Source organism: Triticum dicoccoides, chromosome 5A (assembly GCF_002162155.2).
Source record: "Triticum dicoccoides isolate Atlit2015 ecotype Zavitan chromosome 5A, WEW_v2.0, whole genome shotgun sequence".
NCBI classification, from domain to species: Eukaryota; Viridiplantae; Streptophyta; class Magnoliopsida; order Poales; family Poaceae; genus Triticum; species Triticum dicoccoides.
The window spans coordinates 604,307,282-604,318,979 of NC_041388.1; positions in this window are offsets into that span (position 1 = coordinate 604,307,282).

Here is an 11,698-nt window from a genome sequence, read left to right on the forward strand (position 1 = left end):
TTTCCCTGTCCGCGCCGTACGTAGCCCACACCGGTAAAGAAAGCGACACCGAAGCAAAGGGAAAAAGGCCGGCGGTGGTAAAAGGCAAAGCGTAACGCAGCGCGTGTGGCCCACCCGTGCCGCAGGCAGAGGCGGGCCCCGCACGGGTCTCCGGCGGTCGGCGGCCCCACCCCCACGAGAAGGAAGCCGGAGCTCGGAAAGCGGGGCACGTTCCCGTATCCTCCGGGCGAGCGACCTATGGACTATCTTTCGCCCGGGCGGCGGCCCATCCATGATCTTTTACGTGACGAGCGGGCGGATTCTCTTGGAGACGAGCGGGCGTATGCGTGTGCCAATGAATGCGGCCATCAATGGGCGGCCTAGCTGGGGTGGCCGGGTGGGTGGGTGCATCGCCTCGCCTCGGCGGAGCTTGCACGGCAAGGGAGTGAAGGTCCCGTGTCCGTCCGTGGCGCGCCCTTGATGTGGTGCCAGGACAGGGAGGGAGGCCACGCGCCGCCCCCCGTACGTACGTACTCCTACGTGCGTGTGTCCATTAACGCGCCACTGGGATCGGGGACAGACATACATGCTCCACAGACCACAAGCCCACATGGACATGTGCGTCTGTGTACCAGCGTGTCAACTCGGGGTGGTAAAACTAGTCCGCAGATGATGCTGCTTCCGAAGGCCAAACTGGGTGGGCACTTTGTCTTTGCTCCAGGTAAGGCAGCCATGTCCACGGCTCTTCTCTTCTGGTAGCTTAACGGCTACGAAACACGTGTTTGACTGACTGCGTGCTACTAGTGTTCAGATTGAGCATAATCTCGGACTTTGTCAGGAGCCATGGCTTGACTGACTGACAGGTGGATCCAAGGAGAGTTCCTTTGGCTTCCTTGGTACTTTCTGTGATGATGAAAGCGTTTTTATCCCCGCGCAGTGTATCTTGCGCACCGGCGGACCCAAGGCCACTAACTACAGGACGCTTTACACCTGTATATACTGACTGGACATAATGATGGTTCAGCGGCTCGTCTTTGTCTCTGTAGCGGTAACATGGGTCGCACGTTAGCGCACAAGTGAAAATAACACGTACATGTCCACATGTGCCTAGGCCTAGCTAGGTGAGTGGGTGGCAGGCTTCAAAGAGGCATGGAGCAAAATCCTACAAATCCCAATACATTTACCGTTGAACTGCCCCTCGTCGTTTCCTGTTCGCTCCCAGACGCTGTTTGCTTTGTACCGCTGACCGTTCCGGCATGGTGGCACTGGCGCACACACACGCACTGGCACGTAGCTGGATGCCTGTAGCGACCAGAGGGTTCAAAGTGCCAAGCGTGCACGCCCAACCTACGTGCGTTTTGCTGCGGGCGGTGCGTGCGTGTGCGTGTGTCTACGCGCTCTCCGTGCACGGCCGCGGTTTCATGATCCTGCGTGCAGTACTGTCCAGAGGCCCGATTGTTTCATTCTTTGCATGAGGGTGACCTCCCACCAATCTACTACCTACGTGGATGATGGGAATGGGCTTGTTTATCTTTGGCCTTGATGATGGGAATGTGCCATGAACCACGAATTACGGCATTAATTAGCATATCTCCAACTGCGACGCAAGTGGAAGTCGAACACGTACGGGTACATGCCAGGCGACTTGACAAAGCCGGGGCGGTCGTGTCGCATGTGCCGGAGTAAAGGAGAAAGGGAGACGATGGCGAAAGGCGACCGGCGAGAACCGGCCCGTGATTAGGGACGAGATCGCCGGGGCGACAGCAGCGCATGCATTTAAATTAACCGACGAACATGTGTAGCGCAGGGACCATCGGCACTGTCCTCGTCCGGTTTTAAAAGCGTTTCAAAAGCTTTTGCGCGATGTTTGCTTCTCTTTCGCTTCCTTTTTCATCTCGAGATCGACATATCTTCGATTTTTAATGGATTGGCCCGGAAATGGAGTGCTACGCGCGACGGCCGGCAAGCTTGAATCTGTTTTTTCGAATATATATAACGAGGGTCGTGGTCGGATTAACGACACGCCCCGGGTTCAGTTCCCGGAGCGGATGGCAAAAGTTGAGAGAGACAAAGGCTTTGTATGTCGGCCAAGTTCAAGTGAGTAAACAAGGAAGGACATCTGTTTTGTTTTGTTTGAAGCACGTTCCGGACCTGAAAACCCACTCCGGATGAGCACTGATGAGTGACGACTATTCCTGACTTCACAGCGCACACGTTCAAGTAGGAGCATATATATGCAAACAAATGCCCAAGATTCTTTTCTGTGTAAAGCTGGCAGATCTTTCTTGTCAAACCTAGTAGCAACTTCCCGCTCCCGGCGCCGGATCAGGCAAACCAGCCGCGTTGCGAGAATCGGTGAAACGCGCACGGCATGCATGGGAGTGACCGTGCGATGGTACGCCGGAACTGTCGTGGCTAGCGTCCAATCTCGACCGGGGTAGCCCACGCTAGCGTCCCTGGAGTCGCGGGAAGGCGCATGTGGGTGATGCGAGGTCGGCCGCATCTTCTTTTGTGCTCTTGTCACTGGACTGGACCATGTTTTGTGTAGCTTTGCCATACGTGCGTGCGCTCCACATGCATGACGAGACGATGATGCGTCTAGCCGAGCGGCCGGAGGGGCTCCTCTGGCACTGGCTTCGGACGGTGCCTGGCCGTGTTTGCTAGCGCAAAACGGGTGACAAAGTCGACGTGTTTCACTCTCAACTTCTCCTCGTGCTTTCAGGGTGTGGTATAGTATGTGCTTAGACTTGCACTACTGCACTCTGACAGTATAATGCTGGAATACCCGACAAACGCTCAAATGAGTAGCAGTAGCACGTACACGGTACAAGTGGTCATGCAGATGGTAACAGTGGCACGTAGCACGTACGTACAAACAACCTTATCTCGCTTTCATTTGTTTATTAGTATTATTAAGAGGGCGGCAGCTGAACCGGAAGGCGGCCGTACGTGCGTGCCTGTCACCAACGCGCCACATGCAGGCCAAATCGGCATTTACCCCGCGGACCACCCCCGCTGTCCTCCTGTCGCCTCGTCGTCTCTCCTGTGACTGTGAGGTCGGTCAGGTCAGCCACGTTCCACCCCGGGACGGGACCCTTCGATTCGAGCCTACCTCGCCGACCGCCGCGATCTCTGCTTGATTCCCGGCGCCACCCGGCCCGCCGCCGCCGCCCCGACCCAGCCTCGTTGACGGACCAGAATCAGATTAAGTGGTTGCCTCGCTGCTTTCACCGTTTTGGGCAAGGGGGTGCTCGTGATAACATGTACTAGTACTACCTTTGCGAATAGTTAAACCAGAAAGAACACACTTGTGCACCGTGTTCGAGGCCGTGGTTCCTGGAATGTTTCGAGCGCATGTGAGCATGTGGCCTGGCCACTGGCTTTAGCTGGGCATGCATGCAGGTATTGATGGTTAACGGAGTCCACGTGCCCTCTGCCTTGGTCTCGGGCTAACCCCTAATAAGGCCGACACTAGCTACGGTACCAGCACCATCAATTTGTGATGGTACACGCGACCGGACGTGAGAGGCAACAACCGCGCTCTTCCAAACGACCTGATGCATGGGCGAATGATTCTTGTTCGGTCCGTTTTGGGCGGCACCCTGCAGACGTTCAGCCGGCAGAAGCTCCCGATACGGTCGCTGTCCGTGGCGAACGTGCTCGTCCAAGCAACCTGCCGCGTGGGAGAATGATTCTCGTTCCGTTGCTCGGTCCATTCGAGGGGGCGCCTGCCCTCAACCTCAACCTGAAGACAACCGAGAGAAGCTCGACGACGTCCCGACGTAACGCGGCACAGACGATGGTCGATGGACGGTGGACGCGCGCGCGCCCACGGGCTTCACAGTGATTCCGCTCCGGATCCGCCGAGCTGGCTGGTGAATCGCGGCATTGATCTGAGGTGTCAGTCGGATCGTGGGTTCGCGAGACGCGTCGCCTCTCCCGTGCTGTGCGTGCATGCATGCAGATGCAGAGGCGGGGTGGACGGACGCGGAGAGGGACCAGCGCTTCTTTGTTTCACGGTCGGATTGGTTGGCCGGCAGAGTTAGGCTTCTCGTGATATTTTTCATAGTACTATGCTGCTACTTCTTGGAAATCTCCCAACTGCTATTTTTCATAGTACCATGCTGCTATTTTTCGTTTTTCTTAAAAAAAAATCTTGGGTAAACTTTAACAAACGTTTTGAGAGCTTGCCATTTTTCATGTTAAAATGACATTAGTGGAAGTCGCGGCAAAAAAATAAATAAATCAACACTCCAAAATGCTTTTGAAAATAGCGTTTTTGGAGCATCGTTTTTTTTCCACGACTTCCACGAATGTGATTTCATGATGACATTTTGCAAGCACTCATAACATTTGTCAGTGTTTCACACACACTAAAAAAAGTTCTGATTTTATGGTTCATCTGAGCTAATTTGTGCTCGAGCTAAGAATAGTCATGTCCCTACTGTTTTGTTATTTTGGACCTTTTATTTGTGGCGAGGTAGTACCGTGCAATATGGAAATACACGCATAATGTTGTAAGATGTTTATTTAGTTTTTTGGTGATAGAAAAGTTCTTATGTCAGAAGAATATCCACACCTTGATGAACTCTTTTTTCTGGATTTTTTATCTGTTGTATATGATGTAATCACCTAGAGGATCATAGCTCAATTTCATCATTCAAAATATGAAGTTGCTTTACTACACATAACATGTGGTCTTGATGAACTAATCGTAATCAATGTATATTTTTTTGCGTAAAATGTACTTTTTGTTTTCAAAGCAACGGTCTACCACGTCGATTTCTATTAGACAAACCACCAAAAACTACATAGTTTAGTACATCGATGTAAACAAAGAAAAGAAAAACCTTTTGCCAACCTTAAGCAAGGAAACATATCGCCAAGCTGCTAGGCCCTAAATCCCAAGACAAAAGTTCTTCGTTCAAACATACACATAATGGTACAAAAGCATAAAACACATGAGTAATCTGAACTTCTGAAAAAAAATATTATTATACATGGGTTCAATGTCCGCTCCATTATGTTCCGTATGCAATAATTATTACTTTTGTTTCATCTATTTTCTATGCATAGTTTAATTAAAATGTAACAAAAAAGTCTAATATGTAAGCCTAACATTGTGACAAGCAATACTGGTTAACCTGCTGTGGCATTAACTATAAACTAAGTACATTTTAAAGTATGCAGTTGCCTAGCTCAAACATTATTGTAGATAAAAGTCTGTGATTCTAAACATGTAGGATTTTCACTTAAATCTTACATTTAACGTATAATACATGCTTTGTTTGTAGGCTCGACAATTGTATATTCTTTTGTGGTCTACTTGGCGTACTATTTTGGTGGAGTATAATGTGCTCTCTTTTTGTGTTCGTCTTCCGTAAATGCCTCATCTACTGCTTTTGTTCTTCGACCGATTTCTATGTTTACTGTCACTAGACCAGCACCACAATGGACAATCCATATTTTCATAACTTCACCACTTTTCATCACCATCTACAATCCCCGACTCTTTTAGCCATCTCTCGTGGTGTGCGATTAGAGCTATCATCGTACCTATCTGTCATGTCCTCCAACGTTGGCGATAATATGTCAACTTGCCTCACCTCATCACCCTCATATATCGTTACTGCTGCATATGTATTACTCACCGTTGACCATCCCTCCAAACTGCAGAAAGCACGAGTCTTGTCTGGCGATGGCAACCACCCTTAGTCTTTAACCCAAAACCTCTAATCCCTTGGCTGATGTCCTCTATTATTTACTTACTTGTCTTTGTTTTATAGGTTCAATATGGGTGCTCCTCAGCCTAGGCAAGGAAACCAAACCATGACAGAAAAAGGAAGGGAGGGGGTGTATGACTAGCAAGCAGGAGTTACAAGATATTATAATCAGTGGCAGAGCAATATTGTACATGTTTTCCTATGAGCTGGGGGCATGGCGAGCAGGACAATCCATTAACAAACTGTTCCGATCGCACAATATTTGGTTTTCAATGTTTTTAAAATAAATTTAGGGAAAAATCTTTTTAAGTAAACATTTTTTAAACATGTTTAAAAAAGATTCATAACATTTTTTGAAATCTCTAAACAGTTTATAAAAACACTAATAATTTTCAAAAACATGAATATTTTTTCGGAAATACAAATATTTTTCAAAAATCCAATCATTGTTTGAAAACACAATTTTTTTTGGGGAATGCACTAACATACTCCCTCCGTCCCAAAATAAGTATTTAAAGCTTAGTACGGAGGGAGTATTTTGAAGATGTGAACATTTTTCTGAAATTCGGAACATTTGTTGGAAGAAGCAATTTTTTTTCGAATTTTTTGGGTAAAGGAAACATAGTAAAAAAAAAATCAAGATAGAACCTTCTGGAAGGTTCCCGTAAACGGCAAAAAAGAGACTTACACTTTTCGTAGAGGTTTCCACTTTTTTGAGCGATTTCGTAGAGGTTTTCTAAAACCAGAATTTCTGCACGCCAGGATAGGTTTTTTTTGAGGGGTAAAAACCTTATTTATTCATCAAATGCCTCATGAAGTGGGATACGTCTCAGGTCGTGCGGGGTGCCAAACCAAATATGACGCCCCGGACGCCAGGATAGGACAAATCTTTCCAAACATGGATTTTTAAAAAATGTACATCATGTATTTGAAAAATGTTCAGTATGTATAAAAAATGCTCCCCGTATATACAAAAAATGTTCAATGTTTACTTAAAAGTAGAGAAGTGTCAAAAAAGAAAAGAAACTGAATAGAGAAAAACCCTAAAGAAGAAACACAATAAACCAAAACCCGAAAAACCCTGCTGAAAACCAACACAGAAACACACATGGAATAAAAAACACGTAGTAAGCCTGTAACACCGATACGAACTGCTTGACTTTTGTAGGAGCACACTTGTGGGAGGAGCACGACGCTGCTTCACGAGGAAGTACAATTTTGCTTCATGCAAAAAGCACATCTTTGCTTCAGTTTCTGTGAAGCGCAATTAGGCTTCACGCGAAAGAGAACATCCATGCTTCACTTTTCAGGTAGCAAAGAAGCATAACTAAACTGCACCAAGCAGAGCACAAAATATACACATGCGCTTCAGATGGAAAAAAATTGTGCTTCACGTGCAACACACACACCTAGCAAGACATAACCCCCCAAAAACCAAAATAATAATAAAAAAACCTAGAAAGAACGAAGCAAAATCCAAAATCACCCTCACCCCCAAAACAAACAAACAAACACACGAATGCAAAAGAGAAAGTTCTCCCGCGGATGCGCCCAGTGCGCGACATACGTCAACGGCTGGGCACATTATTTGGCGCTCTTGCGTGCTATCCCAGCCTACCAAATTGCCAGCTGCGGCCATCGCACGATCAATAGCTCCCGTGACAGTATGCGGCAAATAGGAATTACACCAAACCATGCAAATCTAGCTAAGGACAGTAGCGGAAAATAGGAATTACATGATCAAACCATGCAAATTCAGCTCATGAACGTTTCGACGCAATATGTCAGGGGCCGAGCCTTTTTCCTTTCGTAGATAATTACCGTTCAAAAGTAGGGAACAACTAGTCCACTTGTATTCAAAAAATGTCAACCGATTGTTTAAAATATGCTAAATGTGTATAAAGAAAATGTTTCTCATCTATAGAAAACATATACAATGTGTGCCAAAAAATTTGATCATGTATTTAGCATATGTTAATAAAGCATTTGAAAAATGTTAAACAAGTATTTGAAAAATTGTTAATCAAGCATTTCAAAAAGTTAAATGTGTATAAAAAATGTTGAACATGTGTTAAAAAATGTTAATCTTGTATTTGTATAATGTTAATCAAGCATTTTAAAATCTTAAAATGTGAATAGCAAAATGTTGACCATGTATTAAAAAAATAATCTTGTATTTGAAAATTCTTAATCAAGCATTTGAAAAGTTTTTAAAATGTGTATAGAAAAAAATGGTAACCATGTATGAAAAATGTTAAACTTGTATTTAAAAAATATTCAACCTGTATTACAAGATGTTCTTGATGTATTGAAAAATGTAGAACTAAAACGAAAGGAATCAAGGAAAAATGAAATAACAAGGAAAACCAAAAATAGAAACAAAAGAATACAATGAAAATAAAATAAAAAAGGAACCCAAGAAACAAGTGCAAAAAGTATGGAAAACAATGAAAACCAATAAAAGAAACAAGGAAAAACAAGAAAGCCATTGAAAATCAAGAAAGAAACAAAAAATCAGAGAGAAAAGAAAAACCACCAAAAACCATGGAAGAAAACAAAAGAGAAACAAAAAATGAAATTAAAATAAAAAATGAAGAACCAAAGTATAATGAAGAATAAAATAAAACCATTGAAAACGGGAGAAGAAATAAGAAAACAGAACAAAAATCTAAAGAAATTAAAAAAAAGAAAAAAGAACTATAACAAAGAAAGAAGAAAAAGGAGGGATGAGAAAAAGACAACCAAAGAAAAAAGGTAAAAGGAAGAAAAATCGATACAACAAGAAAAAAAAGGAAATACAAAAAATCCATAGAATACTGAGAAAAGAAATAAGGAACTGAAGAAGTAAAAGAAACATGAAAACCAAGAAAAAAAACGAAGAAAAGCTGTTGAAAAATGAAAAACCAAAGAAAACTTGTTAAAGAATATAGGAGTAAACTAGCACATATGACCGTGCGTTGCAACGGGAAAACTGGATATTTTGTGCAAGCATAATGTCCCACATCATCAAATTCACTATGAAGAACATGCTGCAACGTAGCATCCTTCTACAAAATGAACATAAAAAATACGTTGCAATTTAGCCGTGTTCATATTTTCTTTGCCGGGCATAATCTTCCACCGATTCCATTTTAAGTATATTTAATGGCATTTAAGTATAATCCTTTCATTAATTACCATGATATTGTCACCCATTTTCTAATTTAGTAGCCCTAACACATTGATGCCTACTTATCCTTCCTTTTAATTATCCTACCTTTTTACCTTAAATCCTTCATGTTGAATTTATTAAAACCACAATCTTTCTTTTAGTTATTCCACTGGTTTACGCATACTTCTTTGTTTAATTAGCCACATCCATTTAATATTCTATTTAAGCCCACAATCCTTCATTTATTAGCTTATTCTCTCAATTAGCTCGTCCTAAATATGATGGCTATCACTCGTATATTTAGAGCGAGTTGGGATTAGTAAATATGAAAGGCGCATACGTCATTGGTTGTTTTACATCGAAGAGTTAGACATGAGGTCCTATGTTCAATTCCCACAATGTTGATTTATTTTGACCCAATTATTTTCTGCGGTCTCTATGAAACCCATAAAAGGCCCATCAACATACAAGTACTTGGGCCATATCGCTTAGCATGTGTAAACCAAACGAAAAGGATTAAACCAAACTAAGAATATCTATTTTTTTAATAGTAGATATAGATATAGAAAAAATAAAACCCAAAGAGAAAAAAATGAAGAAACCAGAGCGAAGGCAGCCAACATCAATCGTCCTCTTGATTGAAACCTGACCGATCGAAGAAAAACAGATGAAATTGTTTCATCGGACCGGCGCAATGGCTACGCGTGGGGAAAAGCTTTCAGGCGAAGGTAGCATATATATCGCCAGGGATATAGTTCCTGCATCTTTGCAAAGGGTAATCCTTTTTTTTGAGAATCGGGTATACCTTAAATAATATTAATAGTTTTTTTGGGTAACTACTACTAGTGATTTCGTAGCAAAGCAGCAGACGAGATCACCAAGCCCATTTACTACCATGCAGCCTCATGGGCTAAAACCCAGTTATCAAGGCCATGCTATTACCCTAAAAACAAAGTCAAGCCCATGCTACCGTTCCTCATCGGCTTCCCACACAACCTCGGCTGCACCAGACCTCAAAGAAAAATAAAATCGCCTGCATCCTAGTCCTGCCGCCAAATTTTCTCCTCCGCCTCGAGGGGATTGAGTCTGACGCGACGAGGCGGAGGCAGACCAGCCCCAATCCAAACTCTAGGGTTCCTCGATCCTGTCCGATCAGACCGACCCGCGGGGTTGTTCTGCCCTAATTCCCCTCCTACGCATCAGAGGTACCGATAGATTTCTCGAAATTTCTACTTCCGTGAACGCGCGGAGAGTGGTGCTCTGTTTGATTTCGATGGATGTTGTCTTGGAAGCAATGGCGGTTCATATAGTCCACTTAATCCTAGTTTAAGCCGCAAATCAGGTCGTCTAGGTGGTAATGGCGGTCGCCGGCTGTCCATTTGGGCTTCAGATTTTAGAGCATCTCCAGCCGCGCCCCGAATAAGGCCCCTATAGCGATTTTTTGGTCGCCGGTGTCGAAAAAATCGGCCCAGTCGCGTCCTTAAAGGCCCTTTTTTTTTGCTGGCTTGGATCGAAATTGGCGCCGGCGGGCCCAGACCGAACCCGCTGGGGGCGCTTGGGGCGCCGGCCGAATCGTTTTTGGCGCGAAAATCGGCGGGCCCTCCTTGGCAGCGACTCGGCTGTTCTCGTCGCTTTGTTGCCCTCATTGCCTCGGTTTCCCGCGGGCGCGCGCTGCCGCGCCGGTCAGCCTCCATTGATGCCTCACGGGCAGCGGGGCGACGCGCGTCCCTCTCCCGCCACGCGTACACACGGTGGCCACGCGGGCGCCGCCTATATAAGTCGCCCCCTCCTGCACCGGTGAGCCACACACAGACCTCGCTCTCCACCGTCGACGCCCCCGTTCCTCCCTCTCTTCTCGCCTCACCCAATGGCCGAGCGCTTCCCAGGTGATGGCGCGGCGGTGAACGGCTTCGGCCGCCGCCACCTTCGCGAGGACGAAGCTCGGCTTCTCTATGAGGCCGTGTACCCGGTCCCGCCAGACCCGCGGGTGCCCGGGACTGGAGGATAAGCGCCGGCGGGGTCCCGGTGCCACCGCCGCCCACCGGGGCGGCTAGGCATTTGGAGATCGCCCGTATCCGTTCCTCTCTGTCGTAGGCGGCGAGAGAAGGGCCAAGGTACGCCCCCGACAGTACGCTGTGGGAGCCGTACTTCCGCCGCCGCCACGCCGAGCAGCTCGAGGCCACCAACGGCATCATGCCCTCCGGGAAGCACAATGCCGATGGTGGGGCGTGCCCGGCCGCACGCTGGAGGCCGTCCTCGAGTACATCGAGGGCGGCAACACGCCGAGGCTGGAGTACCCCGCTCCCCCCACCTTCTCCCGCCAGTGTGGGAGCTCCTGGACGCCAAGACGCATGGACCCGACGTCCTCCTCCTCGTCTGGCCGCTCGTCCAGTTCTCCCTCCCTCCTCCCTGTCAAGCTGGAGCCCCAGGATGCGTCGATCAGCCGGCGCACCTGCAGCTGCGGCGTCCGCATCACCGAGTCCTCCCCCACCTCTGCCCGGCTCGCTAGGCCGAAGGTGGAGTTCGGCCTCCCCGCGGAGTACGAGGCCATAGCCTGGTCCGGCTTCTTCGACGAGGCCGCCCTAAAGTGGGCGCGGGACAACTACCTCCGTGACGAGATGGTCCGGCAGCGTCGAGCCCTGCAGGAGATAGCCGCCCGCTAGCGTGGACGCGATGACGAGAACGGCGTGGTGATCCTCAACAGCGACGACGATGAGGACGCCCCTGGACCGCCCAACCCGCCGCGCGTCGGCGACCCTGGGCAGGGGAGCAGCAGGGACGGCGGTCGCGGAGGAGGCGACGACGACGACGGCAGCGGCGACTACACGCAGTTCTACAGGCTCCT